We start from the raw sequence: 13945 nt of genomic DNA, 5'->3' as shown, positions 1-13945 counted from the left end.
AATCAGGAGTCACATTACATATATACAGGAGAGAGCGCCATGTACCCGCTAATCAGGAGTCACATTACATATATACACAGGATAATCAGGAGTCACATTACATATACCATGTACCCGCTAATCAGGGGTCACATTACATATATACACAGGAGAGAGAGCGCCATGTACCCGCTAATCAGGAGTCACATTACATATATACACAGGATAATCAGGAGTCACATTACATATATACACAGGAGAGAGCACCATGTACCCGCTGATCAGGAGTCACATTACATATATACACAGGAGAGAGTGCCATGTACCCGCTAATCAGGAGTCACATTACATATATACACAGGAGAGAGAGCACCATGTATCCGCTAATCAGGGGTCACATTACATATATACACAGGAGAGAGCGCCATGTGTCCGCTAATCAGGGGTCACATTACATATATACACAGGAGAGAGAGCGCCATGTACCCGCTAATCAGGAGTCACATTACATATATACAGGAGAGAGCGCCATGTACCCGCTAATCAGGAGTCACATTACATATATACACAGGATAATCAGGAGTCACATTACATATACCATGTACCCGCTAATCAGGGGTCACATTACATATATACACAGGAGAGAGCACCATGTACCCGCTAATCAGGGGTCACATTACATATATACACAGGAGAGAGAGCGCCATGTACCCGCTAATCAGGAGTCACATTACATATATACACAGGAGAGAGAGCGCCATGTACCCGCTAATCAGGAGTCACATTACATATATACACAGGATAATCAGGAGTCACATTACATATATACACAGGAGAGAGCACCATGTACCCGCTAATCAGGGGTCACATTACATATATACACAGGAGAGAGAGCGCCATGTACCCACTAATCAGGGGTCACATTACATATATACACAGGAGAGAGAGCGCCATGTATCCGCTAATCAGGGGTCACATTACATATATACAGGAGAGAGAGCGCCATGTACCCGCTAATCAGGAGTCACATTACATATATACACAGTAGAGAGCGCCATGTACCCGCTGATCAGGAGTCACATTACATATATACACAGGAGAGAGCGCCATGTACCTGCTAATCAGGAGTCACATTACATATATACACAGGAGAGAGAGCACCATGTATCCGCTAATCAGGGGTCACATTACATATATACAGGAGAGAGAGCGCCATGTACCCGCTAATCAGGAGTCACATTACATATATACACAGGAGAGAGAGCGCCATGTACCCACTAATCAGGAGTCACATTACATATATACACAGGAGAGAGAGCGCCATGTACCCGCTAATCAGGAGTCACATTACATATATACACAGGAGAGAGAGCGCCATGTACCCGCTAATCAGGAGTCACATTACATATATACACAGGAGAGAGAGCGCCATGTACCCGCTAATCAGGAGTCACATTACATATATACACAGGAGAGAGCACCATGTACCCGCTAATCAGGAGTCACATTACATATATACACATGAGAGAGAGCACCATGTAACCACTAATCAGGGGTCACATTACATATATACACAGGAGAGAGCACCATGTACCCGCTAATCAGGAGTCACATTACATATATACACAGTAGAGAGCACCATGTACCCGCTAATCAGGAGTCACATTACATATATACAGGAGAGAGAGCGCCATGTACCCGCTAATCAGGGGTCACATTACATATATACACAGGAAAGAGAGCGCCATGTACCCGCTGATCAGGAGTCACATTACATATATACACAGGAGAGAGCGCCATGTACCCGCTAATCAGGAGTCACATTACATATATACACAGGAGAGAGCGCCATGTACCCGCTAATCAGGAGTCACATTACATATATACACAGGAGAGAGCGCCATGTACCCGCTAATCAGGAGTCACATTACATATATACACAGGAGAGAGCGCCATGTACCCGCTAATCAGGAGTCACATTACATATATACACAGGAGAGAGCACCATGTACCCGCTAATCAGGAGTCACATTACATATATACAGGAGAGAGAGCGCCATGTACCCGCTAATCAGGAGTCACATTACATATATACACAGGATAATCAGGAGTCACATTACATATATACACACAGGAGAGAGCGCCATGTACCCGCTGATCAGGAGTCACATTACATATATACACAGGAGAGAGCGCCATGTACCCGCTAATCAGGAGTCACATTACATATATACACAGGAGAGAGCGCCATGTACCCGCTAATCAGGAGTCACATTACATATATACACAGGAGAGAGAGCGCCATGTACCCGCTAATCAGGAGTCACATTACATATATACACAGGAGAGAGAGCGCCATGTACCCGCTAATCAGGAGTCACATTACATATATACACAGGAGAGAGCACCATGTACCCGCTAATCAGGAGTCACATTACATATATACAGGAGAGAGAGCGCCATGTACCCGCTAATCAGGAGTCACATTACATATATACACAGGAGAGAGAGCGCCATGTACCCGCTGATCAGGAGTCACATTACATATATACACAGGAGAGAGCGCCATGTACCCGCTAATCAGGAGTCACATTACATATATACACAGGATAATCAGGAGTCACATTACATATATACACAGGAGAGAGCGCCATGTACCCGCTGATCAGGAGTCACATTACATATATACACAGGAGAGAGCGCCATGTACCCGCTAATCAGGAGTCACATTACATATATACACAGGATAATCAGGAGTCACATTACATATATACACAGGAGAGAGTGCCATGTACCCGCTAATCAGGAGTCACATTACATATATACACAGGAGAGAGCGCCATGTACCTGCTAATCAGGAGTCACATTACATATATACAGGAGAGCGCACCATGTACCCGCTAATCAGGAGTCACATTACATATATACACAGGATAATCAGGAGTCACATTACATATATACAGGAGAGAGCGCCATGTAACCACTAATCAGGAGTTCAGTGTCAGTTTTGGTGTTATCTTTATCTTCACGTTTTCCATTCAGATGGTTGGTAGTGACGGCGCCTCCTGTGTTGGACGTCAGGTAAAGGGGGGGGGGGGGGGTCAGGCCTGTGATGAGTAACGCTGCTCTGTATGGGGCTCTAGGACTAGATCAGAGTATGAATCAGTGTAAGTCATTGCTGTTATAAAGATTGATACTGGGTGGAGATCAGCAGGATGTGTGTGTGATGGAACCCCTCTATGTGCTCCTGAAATACTCTGTGCTGCTGAGGAACCCTGCTTCTTCAGCTTAGTAACTCTCATGATATGACCTTCCACAAGATTCATACATTTCTCTTCTGAAATACTCTGCACTGCTCATTATGTAACACTGTGACTTTCCACAAGAACAAGGCCTCCTTTCCTGAAATCCTCTGTGCTGCTAGAGGCAATGAAATTCACATTCTGTATTCTCCCACAGGGTCAGCACCCGCATCTCCTGAAATCCTCTGTGCTGTGATCCCTTGCTTGTCTCTTGCTGTGACCCTGGGATGACTCTCTGGCATCTCTCTTGGTATCATTTTATTTGCTAATTATTTTGTAGAATCTGCCAGTAATGCGTCCGCTGGGACCTGTCAGCGCTCAGAGACTATATTTGTATATATGTCCCCCAAAAGTGAGCTGGTCCTGCCCCCCCGAGACCACCAGTGATCGACCGATCAGCTGAAGATAATCTGCCAGTAAGTGTTCCCTTTCCCTACAGCACCACCACATGGCAGGCTCTAGTATTACATGGTGTAATGCAGGGACAGGTGGGGTCCTCCAGGGGGGGAGACGCTCTTTGTGGCTGCTCCCTGCTCTGGCTCAGTGATGTATTCCTAGAGTACTGACCCTTCTATAGTAATCTGGCTCCTCTTGCACAAATGCTCACGTCCTAGGGGGTGCACACTAATGGGATGACCCCCAGGGGGAGCCACCTGTGCTCAGGCCACCTATACTACATTAGGTCTGATCTGTGCCTAACACAAAGCCTCATCCAAAGCTGCTGACACCACATCTCCCACAATGCAACACAGCAGGAAATGCATTATAATCCATAACCAGCAGGGGGAAGTGAGGAGCTCCCCATCTGATGCACTAATCAGCACTAGATGTACCCTCACAGAGCATTGTGTACACTGGATACAGCTGAGCAGGACTAGCTTTGTACCATGTATCAGTCTGGGGTCCAGGCTGTAGAGCTCACAGAGCATTGGCTGGATACAATTGTAGCAGACCCTCACCTGTGAGGACTCCTCAGATCTGTTTGGTTTCTATTCACTGTCCGTAAGCCGAGATCTTATAACTAGTTACAGAGCTTTATTTTGTGGAGACACTGAGCTGATCACCCAGTGGGATCTGTCGCAGTAATGGATGAGCTTTGATGGTGATCGGGCAGCATCTTTCCGTCACAGTGTTTCAGTGTCTCCCAGCTGAGGATTTAGGATTGGCGCCTCCGGCCTTTGCTAAGTGCCACTTCCCTGGGACACAGGTTCTTACTGCGCACACGTAGCAGAGCTGAGCGGCTGTGTCAGTCACATGCATTGTGGGTATTTATAGTGTGCGCTATGTCAGGAGGAGCCCCCGGCGGCGCAGCTCATAACGCCATTATCACAACCTTTTTTTTCGCTCATCTTCATAATCTTATCAGACTTGGAGTCTGTGCGTTACATCCAAAGCGGGAAATCTCCAACACCTCACAATTATCCAGTATAGTGACGGTGAGCACGTGTGACAGCGTGTTACACGATCCACTGCACGCCAAGATGGCCGCCATTACTGCCGCCACCCAGGACCCCTGCCGGGAAGTGTACAGCCATCCAAGAGGGAGGAGTGCTCTGTGTTATATACACTGGAGGAGGGGGCTGTGATCTAAGGGGCTCCTGGAGGAGGGGGCTGTGATCTGAGGGGCTCCTGGAGGAGGGGGCTGTGATCTGAGGGGCTCCTGGAGGAGGGGGCTGTGATCTGAGGGGCTCCTGGAGGAGGGGGCTGTGATCTGAGGGGCTCCTGGAGGAGGGGCTGTAATCTGAGGGGCTCCTGGAGGAGGGGGCTGTGATCTAAGGGGCTCCTGGAGGAGGGGGCTGTGATCTGAGGGGCTCCTGGAGGAGGGGGCTGTGATCTGAGGGGCTCCTGGAGGAGGGGGCTGTAATCTGAGGGGCTCCTGAAGGAGGGGGCTGTGATCTAAGGGGCTCCTGGAGGAGGGGGCTGTGATCTGAGGGGCTCCTGGAGGAGGGGGCTGTGATCTAAGGGGCTCCTGAAGGAGGGGGCTGTGATCTGAGGGGCTCCTGAAGGAGGGGGCTGTGATCTAAGGGGCTCCTGGAGGAGGGGGCTGTAATCTGAGGGGCTCCTGAAGGAGGGGGCTGTGATCTAAGGGGCTCCTGGAGGAGGGGGCTGTGATCTGAGGGGCTCCTGGAGGAGGGGGCTGTGATCTAAGGGGCTCCTGAAGGAGGGGCTCCTGGAGAAGTGGGTTGTGATCTCTGGGTCCCTGGAGGAGAAGAGCCATACTCTTTGTGGACCTTTTGGGCTGTCACCCTTGCCATCTCTTTGTACGGTGGATGACTTCCTTTCCTCCTGTCACTCCGTCGGTGTTGATGGCTGCCCCATCTGCTGTCTCTTTGTCGGTGGTGATGACTGTCCCTCCTGCTGTCCCTCTGTCGGTGGTGATGCTGCCCCTTCTGCTGTCCCTCTGTCGGTGGTGATGGCCCTCCTGCTGTCCCTCTGTCGGTGGTGATGGCTGTCACCCCTTTTGTCCCTCTGTCGGTGATGATGGCTGCCCCTCCTGCTGTCCCTCTGTCAGTGGCTGCCCCTCCTGCTGTCTTTCTGTTAGTGGTGATGGCTGTCCCTCTGTTGGTGGTGATGCTGTCGCTCCTGCTGTCCCTCTGTCGGTGGTGATGCTGTCGCTCCTGCTGTCCCTCTGTCGGTGGTGATGCTGTCGCTCCTGCTGTCCCTCTGTCGGTGGCTGCCCCTCCTGCTGTCCCTGTGTCGGTGGCTGTCACCCTTGCTGTCCCTCTGTCGGTGGTGATGGCTTTCACCTCTGCTGTCCCTCTGTCGGTGGCTGCCCCTCCTGCTGTCCCTCTGTCGGTGGCTGCCCCTCCTGCTGTCCCTCTGTCGGTGGCTGTCACCCCTTTTGTCCCTCACTCGGTGATGATGGCTGCCCCTCCTGCTGTCCCTCTGTCGGTGGCTGCCCCTCCTGCTGTCCCTCTGTCGGTGGTGATGGCTGTCACCTCTGCTGTCCCTCTGTCGGTGGTGATGGTTGCCCCTCCTGCTGTCCCTCTGTCGGTGGCTGCCCCTCCTGCTGTCCCTCTGTCGGTGGCTGTCACCTCTGCTGTCCCTCTGTCGGTGGTGATGGCTGCCCCTCCTGCTGTCCCTATGTCAGTGGCTGCTGCTCCTGTCAGCCGTCATGTAGACCAGGGCTCAATTCCCTGAGATCTGGGAAATATTTGTGCGCATTACAGCAATAGGATAAGACTGAGAAGCGGGGAGACGTCTCAGGCCGCTGCGTCTCCTCCATCTGGATATCAAGAAAACGTTTCGGGAATTTAATGTGACTTTTGCAAATACAATTAGTCTCCGGGGGGCTGAACTCCAGAGCCCCCCCATAGCCCGCTCCTCCGGGCCTATTACACAGGGAGAACGCTTCAGCGGCTCCGGAGCTCAGCGTCATTTACAGGAAAAGGCGAGATAACAGGCGGCCAGTATGTATAATACATGATATCAATAGGGATCAGACAGAGCAATGCTCTGCAGATCTTAACAGGAGTCAGGGTGTGATAATCTGCAGAATATGTCAATGTGTATCCCTCAGGAGGTGGAAGGGACAGAACTATATTCTGCAGGAGATAGTGATGTAATAATCTGCAGGATGTATCTTTCTGGAGGTAGAGAGGACAGAGCGATGTTCTGCAGAACTACAGATGTTCTACAGAGGTCAGGGTGTAATAATCTGCAGGGTATATAGCTATGTGTCTGTTGGGTGGAGGGAATAGAGGAATGTTCTGCAGATCTGTAGTAAGGTCAGTGGTGTAATAATCTGCAGGAGATGTCAGGTGGAGGGGATGGAGCCCCTGTGTTGATCTCTCTTGCACGGCCGGCAGTATTCCCGTATTTCTCTGGGCCCCGGGGAGCCCCGCACACATGGCAGGTGGATGGAAGGGAGCAGGTGGCGGCTTCTGCCAGGGGCCACGGTCCAGGAACACATCCAGAACGTAGGAGGAGCCACAATCCCTGCGCTTCATCACCTGCACAGCCTGTCCCCTACCTGACACATACAAGGGGAAGTGCAATCTGCTGCAGTGCTCAGTGGTGTGATAATCTGCAGGACACAAACATAATGTTCATTGTTTTATTTATATAGCACCAACATATTCAACAGCGCTGTACAGATTGTCATCATATACCCAAAGTCATCCAATCTATCCGTATAGGGACGGAGTGATAATCTGCAGAGGTCAGTGGTGTAATAATCTGCAGATATATGTCCTCAGGGACTGATTCCCTAGATTTCAGGGAACCCTCGGCTCCTCTCTCTCACTGTGACTCTTCCTCTCTCTCTCTCTTTCTTCCACTCTCTCTCTCCCCCTCCTCTTTCCCTCTCTCTCTTCCCCCCATCTCTCTCTTCCCCTCTCTCTCTCTCCCTCCCTCTCTTCCTCCTCTCTCTCTCTTCCCCCTCTGTCTCTTCCTCCCCATCTCTCTCTTCCTCCCCATCTCTCTCTTCCTCCCCATCTCTCTCTCTCTCCCCTCTTTTCCTCTCTCTCTTCCTCCCCATCTTTCTTTCTCCCCCCCTTTTCCTCTGTCTCTTCCCCCTCTCTCTCTTCCCCCTCTTTTCCTCTCTTTTTCCCTCTCTCTTCCCCCCATCTCTCTCTTCCCCTCTCTCTCTTCCCCCCTCTCTCTCTCTTCCTCCTCTCTCTCTTCCTCCCCATCTCTCTCTCTCCCCCCTCTTTTCCTCTCTCTCTCTTCCTCCCCATCTTTCTCTCCCCCCCCCTTTTCCTCTCTCTCTCTCTTCCTCCCCATCTCTCTCTTCTCCCCTCTCTCTCTCCCCCCCTCTTTTCCTCTCTCCCCCCTCTCTCTCTCCCCCCCTCTTTTCCTCTCTCTCTCCCCCCTCTCTCTCTCCCCCCCTCTTTTCCTCTCTCTCTCTTCCTCCCCATCTTTCTCTCCCCCCTCTTTTCCTCTCTCTCTCTCCCCCCCTCTCTCTCCCCCCTCTTTTCCTCTCTCTTCCTCCCCTCTCCCCTCTCTTCCTCCCCATCTCTCTCTTCTCCCCTCTCTCTCTCCCCCCTCTTTTCCTCTCTCTCTCTCTCCCCCCCCTCTCTTCCTCTCTCCCCCCTCTCTCTCCCCCCCCCTCTTTTCCTCTCTCTCTCCCCCCTCTCTCTTCTCCCCTCTCTCTCCCCCCCTCTCTCTCTCTCCCCCCTCTTTTCCTCTCTCTCCCCCCCTCTCTCTTCTCCCCTCTCTCTCTCCCCCCTCTTTTCCTCTCTCTTCTCCCCTCTCTCTCTCTCCCCCCCCTCTTTTCCTCTCTCTCCCCCCTCTCTCTTCTCCCCTCTCTCTCTCCCCCCTCTTTTCCTCTCTCTCTCCCCCCCTCTTTTCCTCTCTCCCCCCTCTCTCTCTCCCCCCTCTCTCTCTCCCCCCCTCTTTTCCTCTCTCTCCCCCTTCTCTCTCTTCCCCCCCCTCTCTCTCTCCCCCCTCTCTCTCTCCCCCCTCTTTTCCTCTCTCTCCCCCCCCTCTCTCTTCTCCCCTCTCTCTCTCCCCCCTCTTTTCCTCTCTCTCTCTCTCCCCCCCTCTTTTCCTCTCTCTCCCCCCTCTCTCTTCTCCCCTCTCTCTCCCCCCCTCTTTTCCTCTCTCTCCCCCCTCTCTCTCCCCCCTTCTCTCTCTCCCCTCTCTCCCCCCCCCCTCTCTCTCTCCCCCCTCTCTCTCTCTCCCCCCCCTCTCTCTCGTCTCTCTCCCTCCCCCCTCTCTCTCTCTCTCCCCCCTCTCTCTCTTCCCCCCCCCCCCTCTCTCTCTCCCCTCTCTCTCTTCTCCCCTCTCTCTCTTTCTTCCTCCCCATCTCTCTCTCTCTCTCGTTTAGTTAAATAAACTTGTTTTTTTGTATAAAATGATCGGAGAGAAGTTAATAGTCCAAGAGAACATCTGCTGCCCGACCTCCGCCAGTACAGGGGCGCACCGCCCTCATTGCCAGTACAGGGTAACGCTGCCATAGCCGCCAGTACAGGGACGCACCACCCTCACCGCCAGTACAGGGGAGCGCCGCCATCACTGCCAGTACAAGGGAGCACAGCTCCACTCCTCACACTGACCTGACAGGCCGAGGCGGCTTCCGATCACGATTGATTGCGGAGTCATTTAGCCGAGATTATCCGTGCGATCAATATGCCGCTATTAAAGGGACAGCGCAGGATTCGGGCTCCGTCATCACAGTCAATGTCCCATTCTGTCCCTCAAATAATCGTTACTTACTGTCATTTGACCGGCGCCTTCATCGGCCGCGACATTTCATCGTTCGCAGGAATTAGACTTTGTTTTTTATTTTCCATTAAGGAAATAAGTCTTGGTGTTCAGTACATTAGCACTGGCGCCATGTTCCATCACTTCACCTCTAGGGGGCGCTGGAGTCATTCAAGAAGCATCCATAAAAGCGCCATTCCTGTCCCGTGGTTGCTTCTGGTATTGCGGCTTTATTCACTTTAAAGTAGCAGATAATGCAATACTAGTCACAAACAGGGGTGGCGCTGTTTCAGAAAAAGGCACTGCTTCTGCTGCTGCTGTTATTGGTTCATCCTGAGCCTCCTGGTTCATGAGCAGAATACCACACAGCAGGGGCAGCAATAGTAGTTAATGATTTCCCATCCCATCAGCAGGACCCTGGGGGGGGGGGTTATAATTGCCGAGTTATTACAGAGGAGGGGGCAATTATAGAAGATGAAAGCTCAGGATATGGCGCTGCGGATCACCGATCTCATTGTTCTGCCCTTGAGGTTATAATGTGGCCGGAGGTTCTGATAAGGGTCTAATGGGGGGAACAGATAACAAGACCCCTGTTCACTCAGCTGGTGGGATAGTGGACTCTGTATAATTGCCCTGGGGGGGGGGGTGACCTGAGCTGTGACCCCCTGAATCCGCACAGATCTCCCCCCCTGTCCCACATCGTTACAATGTGTCAGTGCAGGCACAACAGGAGGGGGGCTTGTGCTGGTGACTTTAGCTTAAAGAGCATTGTATAGAACACTGATTACCAACCTCTGGCATTGTACCCAGTGCATGATGGGAGTTGTAGTTTGCATCAGCTGAAGAGGCACAAGCTGGAGAACATGGGACAGAAGGACCGAGCAGACTCTCCGGAGCTGATGGGAGTTGTAGTCAGATCTAGAGGACCAGGCAGGTTGTCCAGATATGATGGGAACAGTAGACTAGACTGATACAGAGTAACAAACACTCATCTGTGTGATAGATGCTTGAACTGTCTTCCAAGTCATGTGACCTTCATTGCCACCTTCTCCCCCCATTGTAACACATCTTTGTTATGTCGCCCACTTGTGCGGTCAGCTACATCATGGCTCTTCCGGACCCCCGGGTGATAATGAGAAGCGTCGTCACTTCTCACTGAACTCTTTTACTAGCCATGGCGACCACCAGGCCTGCCGATCAATGGCCGCTCCTGTGGGGGGATTAGGCAGATCACAGGGAGACGAGCGGAGATGTTCCAGGTCACCAGATCGCAACCTCGTAGACATGGCGGCGGGTGGGCGGCCATTGTCTGCTCTGGGGTCTTTGTACTTTGTTACTATGTATCAGTCTGGCGATCAGGCTCTAGTCTGGGCAGCATGCAGTTGTGTTGCCCCTGCCCTATAGCACACACACACACTGCGAGGTCAGCACACACACACTGCAGGGTCAGCACACACACACACACACACACTTCGAGGTCAGCACACACACACTGCAGGGTCAGCACACACACACACACACTGCGAGGTCAGCACCTACACACACACACACTGCGAGGTCAGCACCTACACACACACACACACTGCGGGGTCAGCACCCAGTCACACACACTGCGGGGTCAGCACCCAGACACACACACACACACACACACTGCGGGGTCAGCACCCACAAACACACACCTTGCAGGGTCAGCAACCAGACATACACACACACACACACACACACACACTGCGGAGTCAGCACCCAGACACACACACACACACACTGCGGGGTCAGCACCCAGACACACACACTGCGGGGTCAGCACCCACACACACACACACCTTGCAGGGTCAGCAACCAGACATACACACACACACACTGCGGAGTCAGCACCCAGACACACACACTGTGGGGTCAGCACCCAGACACACACACACTACGGAGTCATCACCCAGACACACACACACATACATACACTGCGGGATCAGCACCTACACACACACACCTTGCGGGGTCAGCAACCAGACAAACACACACTGCGGGGTCAGCACCTACACACACACACTGCAGGGTCAGCACCAACACACACACACACTGCGGAGTCAGCACCCAGACACACATACTGCGGGGTCAGCACCTACACACACACTGCGGGGTCAGCAACCAGACAAACACACTGTGGGGTCAGCACCCAGGCACACACACACTGCGGGGTCAGCACCTACACACACACACACACTGCGGGGTCAGCACCAACACACACACACACACTGCGGGGTCAGCACCAACACACACACACCCTGCGGGGTCAGCACCCAGACACACACACACACACACTGCGGAGTCAGCACCCAGACACACATACTGCGGGGTCAGCACCCAGACACACATACTGCGGGGTCAGCACCCAGACACACACACTGCAGGATCAGCGCACACACACACACACACACACACACACACACACTGCGGGGTCAGCACCCACACACACACACACACACACACTGCGGGGTCAGCACCTACACACACACACACACACACACACACACTGCAGGGTCAGCACACACACTGCGAGGGCAGCACCCAGACACACACACTGCGGGGCCAGCACCTACACACACACACACACTGCGGGGCCAGCACCTACACACACACACACACACACTGCAGGGTCAGCACCCAGACACACACACTACGGAGTCAGCACCCAGACACACACACACACACACACACACACACACTGCAGAGTCAGAACCCAGACACACACACACACACATACTGCATGGTCAGCACCCAGACACACACTGCGGGGTCAGCGCCTACACACACACACCTTGCGGGGTCAGCAACCAGACAAACACACTGTGGGGTCAGCAACCAGACAAACACACTGCGGGGTCAGCACCTACACACACACACTGCGGGGTCAGCACCCAGACATACACACTGCGGGGTCAGCACCTACACACACACACACACTGCGGGGTCAGCACCCAGACATACACACTGCGGGGTCAGCACCTACACACACACACTGCGGGGCCAGCACCTACACACACACACACACACACTGCAGGGTCAGCACCCAGACACACACACTACGGGGTCAGCACCCAGACACACACACACACTGCGGAGTCAGAACCCAGACACACACACACACACACACACACACATACATACATACTGCATGGTCAGCACCCAGACACACACTGCGGGGTCAGCACCTACACACACACACACACACACTTGCTGGTTCAGCATCTACACACACACTGCGGGGCCAGCACCCAGACACACACACACTGCAGGGTATGCACCTAGACATACACACTGCGGGGTCAGCACCTACACACACACACACACACTGCGGGGTCAGCACCTACACACTCATACACTGCGGGGTCAGCACCTACACACACATACACTGCGGGGTCAGCACCTACACACACACACACACACACACTGTGGGGTCAGCATCTACACACACACTGCAGGGTATGCACCCAGACACACACTGCAGGGTCAACACCTACGCACACACCCTGTTTCCCCCCTCTGCACGCTCATTACCCCCTCCGCCTGCTCTCAGTACCCCCTCCGCCTGCGCTCAGTACTCCCTCCGCCTGCGCTCAGTACCCCCTCCGCCTGCGCTCAGTACCCCCTCCGCCTGCGCTCAGTACCCCCTCCGCCTGCCCTCAGTACCCCCTCCGCCTGCTCTCAGTACTTCCTCCGCCTGCGCTCAGTACCCCCTCCGCCTGCCCTCAGTACCCCCTCCGTCTGCGCTCAGTACCCCCTCCGCCTGCTCTCAGTACTCCCTCCGCCTGCGCTCAGTACCCCCTCCGCCTGCCCTCAGTACCCCCTCCGTCTGCGCTCAGTACCCCCTCCGCCTGCTCTCAGTACCCCCTCCGCCTGCTCTCAGTACCCCCTCCGCCTGCTCTCAGTACCCCCTCCGCCTGCCCTCAGTACTTCCGCCTCCTCTCAGTGATCTATTAATAAAGAATAAAATCATCATCAATCTTCCCAAACCAGGACGGACGGAGCTCTCCATTTTATGATTATAAATGACGGGAGGATGATGGAGGACGCCGTAATCACACATCACACTGCCACATCTTATCCTGTATATAGGGACAGTGCACAGTACCACTTCTCTTATCCTGTATATAGGGACGGTGTACAGTACCACTTCTCTCCTGTATACAGGGAGGGCGCACAGTATCACTTCTCACCTTCTGTATACAGAGAGGATGCACAGTACCACTTCTCTCCTTCTGTATAGCGGGAGGGTGCACAGTACCACTTCTCTCCTGTATACTGTATATGGACAGTGCACAGCACCACTTCTCACCTTCTGTATACAGGGAGCATGCACAGTACCACTTCTCTCCTGTATACAGGGAGGGCGCACAGTATCACTTCTCACCTTCTGTATACAGGGAGGGCGCACAGTATCACTTCTCACCTTCTGTATACAGAGAGGGTGCACAGTACCACTTCTCTCCTTCTGTATAGCGGGATGGTGCACAGTACCA

General features: G+C 53.1%; 1 protein-coding gene across 1 annotated transcript in view; it reads left to right on the top strand.

Moving 5' to 3' along the window:
* The window catches only part of ATRNL1 (attractin like 1), a 356964-nt gene that overhangs the window by 259200 nt on the left and 83819 nt on the right, over positions 1-13945 (top strand). The window lies entirely within an intron of this gene.

The sequence above is a fragment of the Dendropsophus ebraccatus genome, chromosome 8 (genome assembly GCF_027789765.1).
Source record: "Dendropsophus ebraccatus isolate aDenEbr1 chromosome 8, aDenEbr1.pat, whole genome shotgun sequence".
NCBI classification, from domain to species: Eukaryota; Metazoa; Chordata; class Amphibia; order Anura; family Hylidae; genus Dendropsophus; species Dendropsophus ebraccatus.
This window is presented reverse-complemented; position numbering and strand designations above follow the sequence as displayed.